The sequence below is a fragment of the Microcebus murinus genome, chromosome 3, assembly GCF_040939455.1.
Source record: "Microcebus murinus isolate Inina chromosome 3, M.murinus_Inina_mat1.0, whole genome shotgun sequence".
Taxonomy (NCBI): Eukaryota; Metazoa; Chordata; class Mammalia; order Primates; family Cheirogaleidae; genus Microcebus; species Microcebus murinus.
This window is the reverse complement of record NC_134106.1, coordinates 114,556,578-114,576,426: the sequence shown is the minus strand read 5'-3', so window position 1 is coordinate 114,576,426 and position 19,849 is coordinate 114,556,578. Positions and strand designations below refer to the sequence as shown.

The window sequence follows — 19,849 nt, the reverse complement described above, 5'->3', positions numbered from 1 at the left end:
GCCTCCACGGCTGGACCCGCCCAGGTGGAGACCTTCAAGCCCCCCTCCTCTCCTGGCCTGGCCTCCTTCACCTCCCCGCCCCCCACCCCCAGCGCGCCGGGGCCGCAGACTGCGCACGGGCGGGAGGGGCGGGGCGCTCGCCCTTTGACCCCAGCCAGGGGCGGCCCTCCCCCACAACCCCTTTCAGCTGCGCCCCCCACCCTGTGGCCCGGCGGCCGCCTATTCCCCCGGGCCAGGGCTGGGGCACAGCGCACGGGGGAGGGGAGCCAGTGTATGGGGCGTCTCTCTCTCTCGGGATGTGTCCCATGGGTGGGGTGGGGTGGCGTGGTTTGTGGGGCGCTGAAGAAATCAGTCCCCTCCATCTCCTCCCTCTGGAAAACACCCAAGCCCTTGGAGAACTGCCCGCACCGCTACCGTGGGGGCCGGGACCCTCCTCTGTGTCCTCCTGTGGCCCAGTCCAAGGGGCCTGGGCCTGGCCGGGGCTGCACTGGACCCCAACCACCCTGGCGTGTGGACTCGCTAAAAATCGGCCATTAGATATTGGATTCCAGCGTCATTGAGGTCATTTCACTAATGAGTGCACCGCAAAGAGTTTCCTAATCCATCTGTGAGGGTGGCAACCGAAAGAGAATTTTAGAGCTGACAGAATAGGCGAGGAAAGGCATAGGAGATTTCCACACCCAGTAAGGAAGCCTTTCCCGAAGTGGAAGAAAGAAAGGAGCAAACAGAGACACCGGTAGCCCGCCCGGATCAGAGTCTGCCCCTGAGAGAAAGTACCCTGACCAGGTTCACCAGTGGGTGGGTCGCGAGCTAGCGGCACTCAGAAGAGCGAGGCCCGCAGTCTGTGCAGAAGACACCTGCACTCGGGTGTGTGTGGCGGCACAATTCACAAGCAGCTCCAGATGTTAAACCAAGGAGAAGCCAGGGAGTTCCCAACGCCCCAGGTGTCCTCAGCCCACGACTGGCTGCTGTGGGAATGCGAAGCCCGGCTCCTTGTCTCAGAGCGGGGCAACCAGGAGGTGTGATGTCCACCCCGGGGTTCCCAGGAGGATCAGACTGAAGCTGGGACTTGGCCTGAAAGTGTCCCCTCGCATGGCCACCCCCTTCCCCTTCCTGCTCCTCTACTCCTGGTGCCCCTCCATCCAGGGGCCAGACCTTAAAGAGTCACCCGCAAGAGAATCCTGGTCCCAAAGGAGCCTTCTGGGGGACCCCTGCTGAGAGAGGTTGTGGGCATGGCCCGCTGGGGCTCTGCCCGACCCAGGGCTGAGAGATGCAACCTCCCAGCTCTGGGTCCCTGCAGGAAGTGTTGGCAAGCACAGGGCCAGTCCTCCAAAGGCCCAGGTGCAGGGAGCCCAGGCCAAGCATCCCGTGGAAGAAGCCACATGCTGTGCCACCCCGGGGAACACCACTGCAGGCCACGGCCCTTCCCACCTCCTCCTCCTCCTCCTCCTCCTCCTCCTCCTCCTCCCACCCCGCCCCCGCCCCCACATGGCACAGGGCCCAGAGACACCTCAGACACTTGCTACCCAAAGTGCAAAGGGCATCAGTTGCTCCTCCAAACCCCCCCCCCAGCCCAGCAGACCACGTTGTCCAGCCAGCCCCCGGGCCTCCCTGGGGTGCCCAGCACAAAAGTGCAGACACCCACCGGACCCTCAATCTCAGTTTTCGGATGTTTTTGCCACTCTAAGGACCCGCAGGCCAGCTGGGCCTTCTGGCAGGACAGAGAGCCCCGGAATCCGACGTGGAGAGCTGGGTATACGTCCCCATGAGGAGGCGGTCCCCACCTCCGCGGCTATCCCCTTGCGGGGAGCGGCAGCCGCGGGGCCTCAGAGAAGACACCAGGCTGGGCCCCCACGGCACAGCGGGAGCACGTCCCCCGCAGGCCACTTAGCGACGGCGGCCAGCCGGCGGACGGTTGGGTTGCACGAGACGCTGCGGCCGCCCTGCTACCGGGTTCCTGGGAGGGCGTCCTGGAACCAGCGTCCACACCAAGCCCTTGGAAGGCCCAGGCGACGGAGGAGCCCCGTCAGGCAGGGGCCGAGGACGGTGACGGCCCGGGCGGGGACGAGCGTGTCAGGCAGGGGCAGAGGACGGTGACAGGTGATAGGCCGGGCGGGAAGGAGTCAGTCAGGCAGGGGCCGTGGAGGAGACGGGCTGGGTAAGGGTTAGGGTTAGTGTCAGGGCACAAGTCACAATCGCAAAGACCTGGAAGCCACCCGAGTGCCCATCGACCCACGAGTGGGTAAATAAAATGTGGCGCGTGGACACCACGGAGTGCTATTCGGCTATGAGGAGCAGCGGTGAGGGGGCACCTCTCGTGGTTCTCCTGGCCAGAGCTGGAACCCGTTCCAGTAAGCCAAGTATCCCAAGAATGGACACACGAGCACCACGTGCTCGCGCTCACCAGCAAATCGGTACGAACCGATGGACACCTAAGTGGACACAGAGGAATCACCTTCTTCGGGTGGGTGTCGGGCGGGTGGGGGGAGGGGATGGGCATACACATCCATTAGGAATGGGGTGGGTACGCACCGACTGGGGGATGGGCGCACTTGAAGCTCTGACCCGAGGGGGGAGGCTGGGAGAGGGCAACGCACCCGACCTTAACATTGGTGCCCCCACAATATGCTGGAACAACATGAGAGGTAAATGAATAAGAACACGGGGGGGGAGGGGGGCACGGGCAACACATGTCACCTTAATACTTGGACTCCCATCATCTGCTTGAAAAGAGAGAGAAAAGAAAATGCAATAATAGAGATAAGAGACACTTTTTAAAAATAATGAATCCGGCCGGGCGCTGTGGCTCACGCCTGTAATCCTAGCTCTTGGGAGGCCGAGGCGGGCGGATTGCTCAAGGTCAGGAGTTCAAAACCAGCCTGAGCAAGAGCGAGACCCCGTCTCTACTATAAATAGAAAGAAATTAATTGGCCAACTGATATATATATAAAAAATTAGCGGGGCATGGTGGCGCATGCCTGCAGTCCCAGCTACCCTGGAGGCTGAGGCAGAAGGATCACTCGAGCCCAGGAGTTTGAAGTTGCTGTGAGCTAGGCTGACGCCACGGCACTCACTCTAGCCTGGGCAACAAACCGAGACTCTGTCTCAAAAAAAAAAAAAAAAAAAAAATGAATCCGAAGAGAAAAGTAAAAGGAGGCCTGTGGAGCAGGTCTGGGTGTGACTCCGGATCCCCGAACATCAGGTGCCACCACCAAAGATTCCTACGTGTAGCCCATAGAACCCCAAAAGCAACGGGAGGAGTTCTGGTCACATACTCCCTCAAAATGACATCCTGGCCTTCTTCTGGAACTCCCTCCCCTCTCAGACTCTCAAGGTTTCCTCCAGCGTGTCGGCTCCCACAGAGCAGACCTTTGGTCTGAGACCTGACTGTCCAGAAGCCACGCATGCTGCCGCGTGGCGGCGGTGTCACGGCTCGGGACAAGAGGAGGCCCAACGGCGCGGGCTGGGGCGCCAGGCACCGCGGCGGGCGCTGAGGGTGGGGGTCACCCCCACCCCGGGCCGCCCCCGCACTCCCAGAAACGCGACAGAACCAGAGGCAAAAAAAAAAAAGAAGAAGCCTACGGCACCCGGTATTCCCGGGCGGTCTCCCATCCAAGTTCTAACCAGGCCCGACCCTGCTTAGCTTCCGAGACCAGACGGGATCGGGCGCGTTCGGGGTGGTGTGGCCGTGGACGGCGGAGGGCGCCCCTGCCCCGCTCAAGAAGCCGAGCCTCTCTGCGCTTCCCCGCCGCCTCCTCCCGCCCCAGGCCCCGCGCCGGGTCGGGCCTGTTGAGTTCGCCGGCCGGGTCCCGCGGGCTCCGAGGGACGGGGGGTGACAGGCGGGGCGGGCAGGGAGCGGCGGGCCGGGGTTGGGGGCTGTCTCTGTACACACACACACTCACACTCACACTCACTCACTCACTCACACTCACACAAGATGCGCCTCCACGGCTGGACCCGCCCAGGTGGAGACCTTCAAGCCCCCCTCCTCTCCTCGCCTGGCCTCCTTCACCTCCCCGCCCCCCACCCCCAGCGCGCCGGGGCCGCAGACTGCGCACGGGCGGGAGGGGCGGGGCGCTCGCCCTTTGACCCCAGCCAGGGGCGGCCCTCCCCCACAACCCCTTTCAGCTGCGCCCCCCACCCTGTGGCCCGGCGGCCGCCTATTCCCCCGGGCCAGGGCTGGGGCACAGCGCACGGGGGAGGGGAGCCAGTGTATGGGGCGTCTCTCTCTCTCGGGATGTGTCCCATGGGTGGGGTGGGGTGGCGTGGTTTGTGGGGCGCTGAAGAAATCAGTCCCCTCCATCTCCTCCCTCTGGAAAACACCCAAGCCCTTGGAGAACTGCCCGCACCGCTACCGTGGGGGCCGGGACCCTCCTCTGTGTCCTCCTGTGGCCCAGTCCAAGGGGCCTGGGCCTGGCCGGGGCTGCACTGGACCCCAACCACCCTGGCGTGTGGACTCGCTAAAAATCGGCCATTAGATATTGGATTCCAGCGTCATTGAGGTCATTTCACTAATGAGTGCACCGCAAAGAGTTTCCTAATCCATCTGTGAGGGTGGCAACCGAAAGAGAATTTTAGAGCTGACAGAATAGGCGAGGAAAGGCATAGGAGATTTCCACACCCAGTAAGGAAGCCTTTCCCGAAGTGGAAGAAAGAAAGGAGCAAACAGAGACACCGGTAGCCCGCCCGGATCAGAGTCTGCCCCTGAGAGAAAGTACCCTGACCAGGTTCACCAGTGGGTGGGTGGCGAGCTAGCGGCACTCAGAAGAGCGAGGCCCGCAGTCTGTGCAGAAGACACCTGCACTCGGGTGTGTGTGGCGGCACAATTCACAAGCAGCTCCAGATGTTAAACCAAGGAGAAGCCAGGGAGTTCCCAACGCCCCAGGTGTCCTCAGCCCACGACTGGCTGCTGTGGGAATGCGAAGCCCGGCTCCTTGTCTCAGAGCGGGGCAACCAGGAGGTGTGATGTCCACCCCGGGGTTCCCAGGAGGATCAGACTGAAGCTGGGACTTGGCCTGAAAGTGTCCCCTCGCATGGCCACCCCCTTCCCCTTCCTGCTCCTCTACTCCTGGTGCCCCTCCATCCAGGGGCCAGACCTTAAAGAGTCACCCGCAAGAGAATCCTGGTCCCAAAGGAGCCTTCTGGGGGACCCCTGCTGAGAGAGGTTGTGGGCATGGCCCGCTGGGGCTCTGCCCGACCCAGGGCTGAGAGATGCAACCTCCCAGCTCTGGGTCCCTGCAGGAAGTGTTGGCAAGCACAGGGCCAGTCCTCCAAAGGCCCAGGTGCAGGGAGCCCAGGCCAAGCATCCCGTGGAAGAAGCCACATGCTGTGCCACCCCGGGGAACACCACTGCAGGCCACGGCCCTTCCCACCTCCTCCTCCTCCTCCTCCTCCTCCTCCTCCTCCTCCCACCCCGCCCCCGCCCCCACATGGCACAGGGCCCAGAGACACCTCAGACACTTGCTACCCAAAGTGCAAAGGGCATCAGTTGCTCCTCCAAACCCCCCCCCCAGCCCAGCAGACCACGTTGTCCAGCCAGCCCCCGGGCCTCCCTGGGGTGCCCAGCACAAAAGTGCAGACACCCACCGGACCCTCAATCTCAGTTTTCGGATGTTTTTGCCACTCTAAGGACCCGCAGGCCAGCTGGGCCTTCTGGCAGGACAGAGAGCCCCGGAATCCGACGTGGAGAGCTGGGTATACGTCCCCATGAGGAGGCGGTCCCCACCTCCGCGGCTATCCCCTTGCGGGGAGCGGCAGCCGCGGGGCCTCAGAGAAGACACCAGGCTGGGCCCCCACGGCACAGCGGGAGCACGTCCCCCGCAGGCCACTTAGCGACGGCGGCCAGCCGGCGGACGGTTGGGTTGCACGAGACGCTGCGGCCGCCCTGCTACCGGGTTCCTGGGAGGGCGTCCTGGAACCAGCGTCCACACCAAGCCCTTGGAAGGCCCAGGCGACGGAGGAGCCCCGTCAGGCAGGGGCCGAGGACGGTGACGGCCCGGGCGGGGACGAGCGTGTCAGGCAGGGGCAGAGGACGGTGACAGGTGATAGGCCGGGCGGGAAGGAGTCAGTCAGGCAGGGGCCGTGGAGGAGACGGGCTGGGTAAGGGTTAGGGTTAGTGTCAGGGCACAAGTCACAATCGCAAAGACCTGGAAGCCACCCGAGTGCCCATCGACCCACGAGTGGGTAAATAAAATGTGGCGCGTGGACACCACGGAGTGCTATTCGGCTATGAGGAGCAGCGGTGAGGGGGCACCTCTCGTGGTTCTCCTGGCCAGAGCTGGAACCCGTTCCAGTAAGCCAAGTATCCCAAGAATGGACACACGAGCACCACGTGCTCGCGCTCACCAGCAAATGGGTACGAACCGATGGACACCTAAGTGGACACAGAGGAATCACCTTCTTCGGGTGGGTGTCGGGCGGGTGGGGGGAGGGGATGGGCATACACATCCATTAGGAATGGGGTGGGTACGCACCGACTGGGGGATGGGCGCACTTGAAGCTCTGACCCGAGGGGGGAGGCTGGGAGAGGGCAACGCACCCGACCTTAACATTGGTGCCCCCACAATATGCTGGAACAACATGAGAGGTAAATGAATAAGAACACGGGGGGGGAGGGGGGCACGGGCAACACATGTCACCTTAATACTTGGACTCCCATCATCTGCTTGAAAAGAGAGAGAAAAGAAAATGCAATAATAGAGATAAGAGACACTTTTTAAAAATAATGAATCCGGCCGGGCGCTGTGGCTCACGCCTGTAATCCTAGCTCTTGGGAGGCCGAGGCGGGCGGATTGCTCAAGGTCAGGAGTTCAAAACCAGCCTGAGCAAGAGCGAGACCCCGTCTCTACTATAAATAGAAAGAAATTAATTGGCCAACTGATATATATATAAAAAATTAGCGGGGCATGGTGGCGCATGCCTGCAGTCCCAGCTACCCTGGAGGCTGAGGCAGAAGGATCACTCGAGCCCAGGAGTTTGAAGTTGCTGTGAGCTAGGCTGACGCCACGGCACTCACTCTAGCCTGGGCAACAAACCGAGACTCTGTCTCAAAAAAAAAAAAAAAAAAAAAATGAATCCGAAGAGAAAAGTAAAAGGAGGCCTGTGGAGCAGGTCTGGGTGTGACTCCGGATCCCCGAACATCAGGTGCCACCACCAAAGATTCCTACGTGTAGCCCATAGAACCCCAAAAGCAACGGGAGGAGTTCTGGTCACATACTCCCTCAAAATGACATCCTGGCCTTCTTCTGGAACTCCCTCCCCTCTCAGACTCTCAAGGTTTCCTCCAGCGTGTCGGCTCCCACAGAGCAGACCTTTGGTCTGAGACCTGACTGTCCAGAAGCCACGCATGCTGCCGCGTGGCGGCGGTGTCACGGCTCGGGACAAGAGGAGGCCCAACGGCGCGGGCTGGGGCGCCAGGCACCGCGGCGGGCGCTGAGGGTGGGGGTCACCCCCACCCCGGGCCGCCCCCGCACTCCCAGAAACGCGACAGAACCAGAGGCAAAAAAAAAAAAGAAGAAGCCTACGGCACCCGGTATTCCCGGGCGGTCTCCCATCCAAGTTCTAACCAGGCCCGACCCTGCTTAGCTTCCGAGACCAGACGGGATCGGGCGCGTTCGGGGTGGTGTGGCCGTGGACGGCGGAGGGCGCCCCTGCCCCGCTCAAGAAGCCGAGCCTCTCTGCGCTTCCCCGCCGCCTCCTCCCGCCCCAGGCCCCGCGCCGGGTCGGGCCTGTTGAGTTCGCCGGCCGGGTCCCGCGGGCTCCGAGGGACGGGGGGTGACAGGCGGGGCGGGCAGGGAGCGGCGGGCCGGGGTTGGGGGCTGTCTCTGTACACACACACACTCACACTCACACTCACTCACTCACTCACACTCACACAAGATGCGCCTCCACGGCTGGACCCGCCCAGGTGGAGACCTTCAAGCCCCCCTCCTCTCCTGGCCTGGCCTCCTTCACCTCCCCGCCCCCCACCCCCAGCGCGCCGGGGCCGCAGACTGCGCACGGGCGGGAGGGGCGGGGCGCTCGCCCTTTGACCCCAGCCAGGGGCGGCCCTCCCCCACAACCCCTTTCAGCTGCGCCCCCCACCCTGTGGCCCGGCGGCCGCCTATTCCCCCGGGCCAGGGCTGGGGCACAGCGCACGGGGGAGGGGAGCCAGTGTATGGGGCGTGTCTCTCTCTCTCGGGATGTGTCCCATGGGTGGGGTGGGGTGGCGTGGTTTGTGGGGCGCTGAAGAAATCAGTCCCCTCCATCTCCTCCCTCTGGAAAACACCCAAGCCCTTGGAGAACTGCCCGCACCGCTACCGTGGGGGCCGGGACCCTCCTCTGTGTCCTCCTGTGGCCCAGTCCAAGGGGCCTGGGCCTGGCCGGGGCTGCACTGGACCCCAACCACCCTGGCGTGTGGACTCGCTAAAAATCGGCCATTAGATATTGGATTCCAGCGTCATTGAGGTCATTTCACTAATGAGTGCACCGCAAAGAGTTTCCTAATCCATCTGTGAGGGTGGCAACCGAAAGAGAATTTTAGAGCTGACAGAATAGGCGAGGAAAGGCATAGGAGATTTCCACACCCAGTAAGGAAGCCTTTCCCGAAGTGGAAGAAAGAAAGGAGCAAACAGAGACACCGGTAGCCCGCCCGGATCAGAGTCTGCCCCTGAGAGAAAGTACCCTGACCAGGTTCACCAGTGGGTGGGTCGCGAGCTAGCGGCACTCAGAAGAGCGAGGCCCGCAGTCTGTGCAGAAGACACCTGCACTCGGGTGTGTGTGGCGGCACAATTCCCAAGCAGCTCCAGATGTTAAACCAAGGAGAAGCCAGGGAGTTCCCAACGCCCCAGGTGTCCTCAGCCCACGACTGGCTGCTGTGGGAATGCGAAGCCCGGCTCCTTGTCTCAGAGCGGGGCAACCAGGAGGTGTGATGTCCACCCCGGGGTTCCCAGGAGGATCAGACTGAAGCTGGGACTTGGCCTGAAAGTGTCCCCTCGCATGGCCACCCCCTTCCCCTTCCTGCTCCTCTACTCCTGGTGCCCCTCCATCCAGGGGCCAGACCTTAAAGAGTCACCCGCAAGAGAATCCTGGTCCCAAAGGAGCCTTCTGGGGGACCCCTGCTGAGAGAGGTTGTGGGCATGGCCCGCTGGGGCTCTGCCCGACCCAGGGCTGAGAGATGCAACCTCCCAGCTCTGGGTCCCTGCAGGAAGTGTTGGCAAGCACAGGGCCAGTCCTCCAAAGGCCCAGGTGCAGGGAGCCCAGGCCAAGCATCCCGTGGAAGAAGCCACATGCTGTGCCACCCCGGGGAACACCACTGCAGGCCACGGCCCTTCCCACCTCCTCCTCCTCCTCCTCCTCCTCCTCCTCCTCCTCCCACCCCGCCCTCGCCCCCACATGGCACAGGGCCCAGAGACACCTCAGACACTTGCTACCCAAAGTGCAAAGGGCATCAGTTGCTCCTCCAAACCCCCCCCCCAGCCCAGCAGACCACGTTGTCCAGCCAGCCCCCGGGCCTCCCTGGGGTGCCCAGCACAAAAGTGCAGACACCCACCGGACCCTCAATCTCAGTTTTCGGATGTTTTTGCCACTCTAAGGACCCGCAGGCCAGCTGGGCCTTCTGGCAGGACAGAGAGCCCCGGAATCCGACGTGGAGAGCTGGGTATACGTCCCCATGAGGAGGCGGTCCCCACCTCCGCGGCTATCCCCTTGCGGGGAGCGGCAGCCGCGGGGCCTCAGAGAAGACACCAGGCTGGGCCCCCACGGCACAGCGGGAGCACGTCCCCCGCAGGCCACTTAGCGACGGCGGCCAGCCGGCGGACGGTTGGGTTGCACGAGACGCTGCGGCCGCCCTGCTACCGGGTTCCTGGGAGGGCGTCCTGGAACCAGCGTCCACACCAAGCCCTTGGAAGGCCCAGGCGACGGAGGAGCCCCGTCAGGCAGGGGCCGAGGACGGTGACGGCCCGGGCGGGGACGAGCGTGTCAGGCAGGGGCAGAGGACGGTGACAGGTGATAGGCCGGGCGGGAAGGAGTCAGTCAGGCAGGGGCCGTGGAGGAGACGGGCTGGGTAAGGGTTAGGGTTAGTGTCAGGGCACAAGTCACAATCGCAAAGACCTGGAAGCCACCCGAGTGCCCATCGACCCACGAGTGGGTAAATAAAATGTGGCGCGTGGACACCACGGAGTGCTATTCGGCTATGAGGAGCAGCGGTGAGGGGGCACCTCTCGTGGTTCTCCTGGCCAGAGCTGGAACCCGTTCCAGTAAGCCAAGTATCCCAAGAATGGACACACGAGCACCACGTGCTCGCGCTCACCAGCAAATGGGTACGAACCGATGGACACCTAAGTGGACACAGAGGAATCACCTTCTTCGGGTGGGTGTCGGGCGGGTGGGGGGAGGGGATGGGCATACACATCCATTAGGAATGGGGTGGGTACGCACCGACTGGGGGATGGGCGCACTTGAAGCTCTGACCCGAGGGGGGAGGCTGGGAGAGGGCAACGCACCCGACCTTAACATTGGTGCCCCCACAATATGCTGGAACAACATGAGAGGTAAATGAATAAGAACACGGGGGGGGAGGGGGGCACGGGCAACACATGTCACCTTAATACTTGGACTCCCATCATCTGCTTGAAAAGAGAGAGAAAAGAAAATGCAATAATAGAGATAAGAGACACTTTTTAAAAATAATGAATCCGGCCGGGCGCTGTGGCTCACGCCTGTAATCCTAGCTCTTGGGAGGCCGAGGCGGGCGGATTGCTCAAGGTCAGGAGTTCAAAACCAGCCTGAGCAAGAGCGAGACCCCGTCTCTACTATAAATAGAAAGAAATTAATTGGCCAACTGATATATATATAAAAAATTAGCGGGGCATGGTGGCGCATGCCTGCAGTCCCAGCTACCCTGGAGGCTGAGGCAGAAGGATCACTCGAGCCCAGGAGTTTGAAGTTGCTGTGAGCTAGGCTGACGCCACGGCACTCACTCTAGCCTGGGCAACAAACCGAGACTCTGTCTCAAAAAAAAAAAAAAAAAAAATGAATCCGAAGAGAAAAGTAAAAGGAGGCCTGTGGAGCAGGTCTGGGTGTGACTCCGGATCCCCGAACATCAGGTGCCACCACCAAAGATTCCTACGTGTAGCCCATAGAACCCCAAAAGCAACGGGAGGAGTTCTGGTCACATACTCCCTCAAAATGACATCCTGGCCTTCTTCTGGAACTCCCTCCCCTCTCAGACTCTCAAGGTTTCCTCCAGCGTGTCGGCTCCCACAGAGCAGACCTTTGGTCTGAGACCTGACTGTCCAGAAGCCACGCATGCTGCCGCGTGGCGGCGGTGTCACGGCTCGGGACAAGAGGAGGCCCAACGGCGCGGGCTGGGGCGCCAGGCACCGCGGCGGGCGCTGAGGGTGGGGGTCACCCCCACCCCGGGCCGCCCCCGCACTCCCAGAAACGCGACAGAACCAGAGGCAAAAAAAAAAAAGAAGAAGCCTACGGCACCCGGTATTCCCGGGCGGTCTCCCATCCAAGTTCTAACCAGGCCCGACCCTGCTTAGCTTCCGAGACCAGACGGGATCGGGCGCGTTCGGGGTGGTGTGGCCGTGGACGGCGGAGGGCGCCCCTGCCCCGCTCAAGAAGCCGAGCCTCTCTGCGCTTCCCCGCCGCCTCCTCCCGCCCCAGGCCCCGCGCCGGGTCGGGCCTGTTGAGTTCGCCGGCCGGGTCCCGCGGGCTCCGAGGGACGAGGGGTGACAGGCGGGGCGGGCAGGGAGCGGCGGGCCGGGGTTGGGGGCTGTCTCTGTACACACACACACTCACACTCACACTCACTCACTCACTCACACTCACACAAGATGCGCCTCCACGGCTGGACCCGCCCAGGTGGAGACCTTCAAGCCCCCCTCCTCTCCTCGCCTGGCCTCCTTCACCTCCCCGCCCCCCACCCCCAGCGCGCCGGGGCCGCAGACTGCGCACGGGCGGGAGGGGCGGGGCGCTCGCCCTTTGACCCCAGCCAGGGGCGGCCCTCCCCCACAACCCCTTTCAGCTGCGCCCCCCACCCTGTGGCCCGGCGGCCGCCTATTCCCCCGGGCCAGGGCTGGGGCACAGCGCACGGGGGAGGGGAGCCAGTGTATGGGGCGTCTCTCTCTCTCTCGGGATGTGTCCCATGGGTGGGGTGGGGTGGCGTGGTTTGTGGGGCGCTGAAGAAATCAGTCCCCTCCATCTCCTCCCTCTGGAAAACACCCAAGCCCTTGGAGAACTGCCCGCACCGCTACCGTGGGGGCCGGGACCCTCCTCTGTGTCCTCCTGTGGCCCAGTCCAAGGGGCCTGGGCCTGGCCGGGGCTGCACTGGACCCCAACCACCCTGGCGTGTGGACTCGCTAAAAATCGGCCATTAGATATTGGATTCCAGCGTCATTGAGGTCATTTCACTAATGAGTGCACCGCAAAGAGTTTCCTAATCCATCTGTGAGGGTGGCAACCGAAAGAGAATTTTAGAGCTGACAGAATAGGCGAGGAAAGGCATAGGAGATTTCCACACCCAGTAAGGAAGCCTTTCCCGAAGTGGAAGAAAGAAAGGAGCAAACAGAGACACCGGTAGCCCGCCCGGATCAGAGTCTGCCCCTGAGAGAAAGTACCCTGACCAGGTTCACCAGTGGGTGGGTCGCGAGCTAGCGGCACTCAGAAGAGCGAGGCCCGCAGTCTGTGCAGAAGACACCTGCACTCGGGTGTGTGTGGCGGCACAATTCCCAAGCAGCTCCAGATGTTAAACCAAGGAGAAGCCAGGGAGTTCCCAACGCCCCAGGTGTCCTCAGCCCACGACTGGCTGCTGTGGGAATGCGAAGCCCGGCTCCTTGTCTCAGAGCGGGGCAACCAGGAGGTGTGATGTCCACCCCGGGGTTCCCAGGAGGATCAGACTGAAGCTGGGACTTGGCCTGAAAGTGTCCCCTCGCATGGCCACCCCCTTCCCCTTCCTGCTCCTCTACTCCTGGTGCCCCTCCATCCAGGGGCCAGACCTTAAAGAGTCACCCGCAAGAGAATCCTGGTCCCAAAGGAGCCTTCTGGGGGACCCCTGCTGAGAGAGGTTGTGGGCATGGCCCGCTGGGGCTCTGCCCGACCCAGGGCTGAGAGATGCAACCTCCCAGCTCTGGGTCCCTGCAGGAAGTGTTGGCAAGCACAGGGCCAGTCCTCCAAAGGCCCAGGTGCAGGGAGCCCAGGCCAAGCATCCCGTGGAAGAAGCCACATGCTGTGCCACCCCGGGGAACACCACTGCAGGCCACGGCCCTTCCCACCTCCTCCTCCTCCTCCTCCTCCTCCTCCTCCTCCTCCCACCCCGCCCCCGCCCCCACATGGCACAGGGCCCAGAGACACCTCAGACACTTGCTACCCAAAGTGCAAAGGGCATCAGTTGCTCCTCCAAACCCCCCCCCCAGCCCAGCAGACCACGTTGTCCAGCCAGCCCCCGGGCCTCCCTGGGGTGCCCAGCACAAAAGTGCAGACACCCACCGGACCCTCAATCTCAGTTTTCGGATGTTTTTGCCACTCTAAGGACCCGCAGGCCAGCTGGGCCTTCTGGCAGGACAGAGAGCCCCGGAATCCGACGTGGAGAGCTGGGTATACGTCCCCATGAGGAGGCGGTCCCCACCTCCGCGGCTATCCCCTTGCGGGGAGCGGCAGCCGCGGGGCCTCAGAGAAGACACCAGGCTGGGCCCCCACGGCACAGCGGGAGCACGTCCCCCGCAGGCCACTTAGCGACGGCGGCCAGCCGGCGGACGGTTGGGTTGCACGAGACGCTGCGGCCGCCCTGCTACCGGGTTCCTGGGAGGGCGTCCTGGAACCAGCGTCCACACCAAGCCCTTGGAAGGCCCAGGCGACGGAGGAGCCCCGTCAGGCAGGGGCCGAGGACGGTGACGGCCCGGGCGGGGACGAGCGTGTCAGGCAGGGGCAGAGGACGGTGACAGGTGATAGGCCGGGCGGGAAGGAGTCAGTCAGGCAGGGGCCGTGGAGGAGACGGGCTGGGTAAGGGTTAGGGTTAGTGTCAGGGCACAAGTCACAATCGCAAAGACCTGGAAGCCACCCGAGTGCCCATCGACCCACGAGTGGGTAAATAAAATGTGGCGCGTGGACACCACGGAGTGCTATTCGGCTATGAGGAGCAGCGGTGAGGGGGCACCTCTCGTGGTTCTCCTGGCCAGAGCTGGAACCCGTTCCAGTAAGCCAAGTATCCCAAGAATGGACACACGAGCACCACGTGCTCGCGCTCACCAGCAAATGGGTACGAACCGATGGACACCTAAGTGGACACAGAGGAATCACCTTCTTCGGGTGGGTGTCGGGCGGGTGGGGGGAGGGGATGGGCATACACATCCATTAGGAATGGGGTGGGTACGCACCGACTGGGGGATGGGCGCACTTGAAGCTCTGACCCGAGGGGGGAGGCTGGGAGAGGGCAACGCACCCGACCTTAACATTGGTGCCCCCACAATATGCTGGAACAACATGAGAGGTAAATGAATAAGAACACGGGGGGGGAGGGGGGCACGGGCAACACATGTCACCTTAATACTTGGACTCCCATCATCTGCTTGAAAAGAGAGAGAAAAGAAAATGCAATAATAGAGATAAGAGACACTTTTTAAAAATAATGAATCCGGCCGGGCGCTGTGGCTCACGCCTGTAATCCTAGCTCTTGGGAGGCCGAGGCGGGCGGATTGCTCAAGGTCAGGAGTTCAAAACCAGCCTGAGCAAGAGCGAGACCCCGTCTCTACTATAAATAGAAAGAAATTAATTGGCCAACTGATATATATATAAAAAATTAGCGGGGCATGGTGGCGCATGCCTGCAGTCCCAGCTACCCTGGAGGCTGAGGCAGAAGGATCACTCGAGCCCAGGAGTTTGAAGTTGCTGTGAGCTAGGCTGACGCCACGGCACTCACTCTAGCCTGGGCAACAAACCGAGACTCTGTCTCAAAAAAAAAAAAAAAAAAAAAATGAATCCGAAGAGAAAAGTAAAAGGAGGCCTGTGGAGCAGGTCTGGGTGTGACTCCGGATCCCCGAACATCAGGTGCCACCACCAAAGATTCCTACGTGTAGCCCATAGAACCCCAAAAGCAACGGGAGGAGTTCTGGTCACATACTCCCTCAAAATGACATCCTGGCCTTCTTCTGGAACTCCCTCCCCTCTCAGACTCTCAAGGTTTCCTCCAGCGTGTCGGCTCCCACAGAGCAGACCTTTGGTCTGAGACCTGACTGTCCAGAAGCCACGCATGCTGCCGCGTGGCGGCGGTGTCACGGCTCGGGACAAGAGGAGGCCCAACGGCGCGGGCTGGGGCGCCAGGCACCGCGGCGGGCGCTGAGGGTGGGGGTCACCCCCACCCCGGGCCGCCCCCGCACTCCCAGAAACGCGACAGAACCAGAGGCAAAAAAAAAAAAGAAGAAGCCTACGGCACCCGGTATTCCCGGGCGGTCTCCCATCCAAGTTCTAACCAGGCCCGACCCTGCTTAGCTTCCGAGACCAGACGGGATCGGGCGCGTTCGGGGTGGTGTGGCCGTGGACGGCGGAGGGCGCCCCTGCCCCGCTCAAGAAGCCGAGCCTCTCTGCGCTTCCCCGCCGCCTCCTCCCGCCCCAGGCCCCGCGCCGGGTCGGGCCTGTTGAGTTCGCCGGCCGGGTCCCGCGGGCTCCGAGGGACGGGGGGTGACAGGCGGGGCGGGCAGGGAGCGGCGGGCCGGGGTTGGGGGCTGTCTCTGTACACACACACACTCACACTCACACTCACTCACTCACTCACACTCACACAAGATGCGCCTCCACGGCTGGACCCGCCCAGGTGGAGACCTTCAAGCCCCCCTCCTCTCCTGGCCTGGCCTCCTTCACCTCCCCGCCCCCCACCCCCAGCGCGCCGGGGCCGCAGACTGCGCACGGGCGGGAGGGGCGGGGCGCTCGCCCTTTGACCCCAGCCAGGGGCGGCCCTCCCCCACAACCCCTTTCAGCTGCGCCCCCCACCCTGTGGCCCGGCGGCCGCCTATTCCCCCGGGCCAGGGCTGGGGCACAGCGCACGGGGGAGGGGAGCCAGTGTATGGGGCGTGTCTCTCTCTCTCGGGATGTGTCCCATGGGTGGGGTGGGGTGGCGTGGTTTGTGGGGCGCTGAAGAAATCAGTCCCCTCCATCTCCTCCCTCTGGAAAACACCCAAGCCCTTGGAGAACTGCCCGCACCGCTACCGTGGGGGCCGGGACCCTCCTCTGTGTCCTCCTGTGGCCCAGTCCAAGGGGCCTGGGCCTGGCCGGGGCTGCACTGGACCCCAACCACCCTGGCGTGTGGACTCGCTAAAAATCGGCCATTAGATATTGGATTCCAGCGTCATTGAGGTCATTTCACTAATGAGTGCACCGCAAAGAGTTTCCTAATCCATCTGTGAGGGTGGCAACCGAAAGAGAATTTTAGAGCTGACAGAATAGGCGAGGAAAGGCATAGGAGATTTCCACACCCAGTAAGGAAGCCTTTCCCGAAGTGGAAGAAAGAAAGGAGCAAACAGAGACACCGGTAGCCCGCCCGGATCAGAGTCTGCCCCTGAGAGAAAGTACCCTGACCAGGTTCACCAGTGGGTGGGTCGCGAGCTAGCGGCACTCAGAAGAGCGAGGCCCGCAGTCTGTGCAGAAGACACCTGCACTCGGGTGTGTGTGGCGGCACAATTCACAAGCAGCTCCAGATGTTAAACCAAGGAGAAGCCAGGGAGTTCCCAACGCCCCAGGTGTCCTCAGCCCACGACTGGCTGCTGTGGGAATGCGAAGCCCGGCTCCTTGTCTCAGAGCGGGGCAACCAGGAGGTGTGATGTCCACCCCGGGGTTCCCAGGAGGATCAGACTGAAGCTGGGACTTGGCCTGAAAGTGTCCCCTCGCATGGCCACCCCCTTCCCCTTCCTGCTCCTCTACTCCTGGTGCCCCTCCATCCAGGGGCCAGACCTTAAAGAGTCACCCGCAAGAGAATCCTGGTCCCAAAGGAGCCTTCTGGGGGACCCCTGCTGAGAGAGGTTGTGGGCATGGCCCGCTGGGGCTCTGCCCGACCCAGGGCTGAGAGATGCAACCTCCCAGCTCTGGGTCCCTGCAGGAAGTGTTGGCAAGCACAGGGCCAGTCCTCCAAAGGCCCAGGTGCAGGGAGCCCAGGCCAAGCATCCCGTGGAAGAAGCCACATGCTGTGCCACCCCGGGGAACACCACTGCAGGCCACGGCCCTTCCCACCTCCTCCTCCTCCTCCTCCTCCTCCTCCTCCTCCTCCCACCCCGCCCTCGCCCCCACATGGCACAGGGCCCAGAGACACCTCAGACACTTGCTACCCAAAGTGCAAAGGGCATCAGTTGCTCCTCCAAACCCCCCCCCCAGCCCAGCAGACCACGTTGTCCAGCCAGCCCCCGGGCCTCCCTGGGGTGCCCAGCACAAAAGTGCAGACACCCACCGGACCCTCAATCTCAGTTTTCGGATGTTTTTGCCACTCTAAGGACCCGCAGGCCAGCTGGGCCTTCTGGCAGGACAGAGAGCCCCGGAATCCGACGTGGAGAGCTGGGTATACGTCCCCATGAGGAGGCGGTCCCCACCTCCGCGGCTATCCCCTTGCGGGGAGCGGCAGCCGCGGGGCCTCAGAGAAGACACCAGGCTGGGCCCCCACGGCACAGCGGGAGCACGTCCCCCGCAGGCCACTTAGCGACGGCGGCCAGCCGGCGGACGGTTGGGTTGCACGAGACGCTGCGGCCGCCCTGCTACCGGGTTCCTGGGAGGGCGTCCTGGAACCAGCGTCCACACCAAGCCCTTGGAAGGCCCAGGCGACGGAGGAGCCCCGTCAGGCAGGGGCCGAGGACGGTGACGGCCCGGGCGGGGACGAGCGTGTCAGGCAGGGGCAGAGGACGGTGACAGGTGATAGGCCGGGCGGGAAGGAGTCAGTCAGGCAGGGGCCGTGGAGGAGACGGGCTGGGTAAGGGTTAGGGTTAGTGTCAGGGCACAAGTCACAATCGCAAAGACCTGGAAGCCACCCGAGTGCCCATCGACCCACGAGTGGGTAAATAAAATGTGGCGCGTGGACACCACGGAGTGCTATTCGGCTATGAGGAGCAGCGGTGAGGGGGCACCTCTCGTGGTTCTCCTGGCCAGAGCTGGAACCCGTTCCAGTAAGCCAAGTATCCCAAGAATGGACACACGAGCACCACGTGCTCGCGCTCACCAGCAAATGGGTACGAACCGATGGACACCTAAGTGGACACAGAGGAATCACCTTCTTCGGGTGGGTGTCGGGCGGGTGGGGGGAGGGGATGGGCATACACATCCATTAGGAATGGGGTGGGTACGCACCGACTGGGGGATGGGCGCACTTGAAGCTCTGACCCGAGGGGGGAGGCTGGGAGAGGGCAACGCACCCGACCTTAACATTGGTGCCCCCACAATATGCTGGAACAACATGAGAGGTAAATGAATAAGAACACGGGGGGGGAGGGGGGCACGGGCAACACATGTCACCTTAATACTTGGACTCCCATCATCTGCTTGAAAAGAGAGAGAAAAGAAAATGCAATAATAGAGATAAGAGACACTTTTTAAAAATAATGAATCCGGCCGGGCGCTGTGGCTCACGCCTGTAATCCTAGCTCTTGGGAGGCCGAGGCGGGCGGATTGCTCAAGGTCAGGAGTTCAAAACCAGCCTGAGCAAGAGCGAGACCCCGTCTCTACTATAAATAGAAAGAAATTAATTGGCCAACTGATATATATATAAAAAATTAGCGGGGCATGGTGGCGCATGCCTGCAGTCCCAGCTACCCTGGAGGCTGAGGCAGAAGGATCACTCGAGCCCAGGAGTTTGAAGTTGCTGTGAGCTAGGCTGACGCCACGGCACTCACTCTAGCCTGGGCAACAAACCGAGACTCTGTCTCAAAAAAAAAAAAAAAAAAAATGAATCCGAAGAGAAAAGTAAAAGGAGGCCTGTGGAGCAGGTCTGGGTGTGACTCCGGATCCCCGAACATCAGGTGCCACCACCAAAGATTCCTACGTGTAGCCCATAGAACCCCAAAAGCAACGGGAGGAGTTCTGGTCACATACTCCCTCAAAATGACATCCTGGCCTTCTTCTGGAACTCCCTCCCCTCTCAGACTCTCAAGGTTTCCTCCAGCGTGTCGGCTCCCACAGAGCAGACCTTTGGTCTGAGACCTGACTGTCCAGAAGCCACGCATGCTGCCGCGTGGCGGCGGTGTCACGGCTCGGGACAAGAGGAGGCCCAACGGCGCGGGCTGGGGCGCCAGGCACCGCGGCGGGCGCTGAGGGTGGGGGTCACCCCCACCCCGGGCCGCCCCCGCACTCCCAGAAACGCGACAGAACCAGAGGCAAAAAAAAAAAAGAAGAAGCCTACGGCACCCGGTATTCCCGGGCGGTCTCCCATCCAAGTTCTAACCAGGCCCGACCCTGCTTAGCTTCCGAGACCAGACGGGATCGGGCGCGTTCGGGGTGGTGTGGCCGTGGACGGCGGAGGGCGCCCCTGCCCCGCTCAAGAAGCCGAGCCTCTCTGCGCTTCCCCGCCGCCTCCTCCCGCCCCAGGCCCCGCGCCGGGTCGGGCCTGTTGAGTTCGCCGGCCGGGTCCCGCGGGCTCCGAGGGACGAGGGGTGACAGGCGGGGCGGGCAGGGAGCGGCGGGCCGGGGTTGGGGGCTGTCTCTGTACACACACACACTCACACTCACACTCACTCACTCACTCACACTCACACAAGATGCGCCTCCACGGCTGGACCCGCCCAGGTGGAGACCTTCAAGCCCCCCTCCTCTCCTCGCCTGGCCTCCTTCACCTCCCCGCCCCCCACCCCCAGCGCGCCGGGGCCGCAGACTGCGCACGGGCGGGAGGGGCGGGGCGCTCGCC

The 19,849-nt window shown here is 62.6% G+C and overlaps 5 pseudogenes; all 5 read right to left on the bottom strand.

Moving 5' to 3' along the window:
• Positions 1 to 3,575: 3,575 nt before the first annotated feature.
• LOC142870211 (uncharacterized) lies at positions 3,576 to 3,694 on the bottom strand (annotated as a pseudogene).
• A 3,822-nt stretch (positions 3,695 to 7,516) lies between these two features.
• Positions 7,517 to 7,635, bottom strand: LOC142870203 (uncharacterized; annotated as a pseudogene).
• Positions 7,636 to 11,457: 3,822 nt separating this feature from the next.
• LOC142870192 (uncharacterized) lies at positions 11,458 to 11,576 on the bottom strand (annotated as a pseudogene).
• A 3,824-nt stretch (positions 11,577 to 15,400) lies between these two features.
• Positions 15,401 to 15,519, bottom strand: LOC142870181 (uncharacterized; annotated as a pseudogene).
• Positions 15,520 to 19,341: 3,822 nt separating this feature from the next.
• On the bottom strand, positions 19,342 to 19,460 carry LOC142870170 (uncharacterized; annotated as a pseudogene).
• Between the last annotated feature and the right edge of the window lie 389 nt (positions 19,461 to 19,849).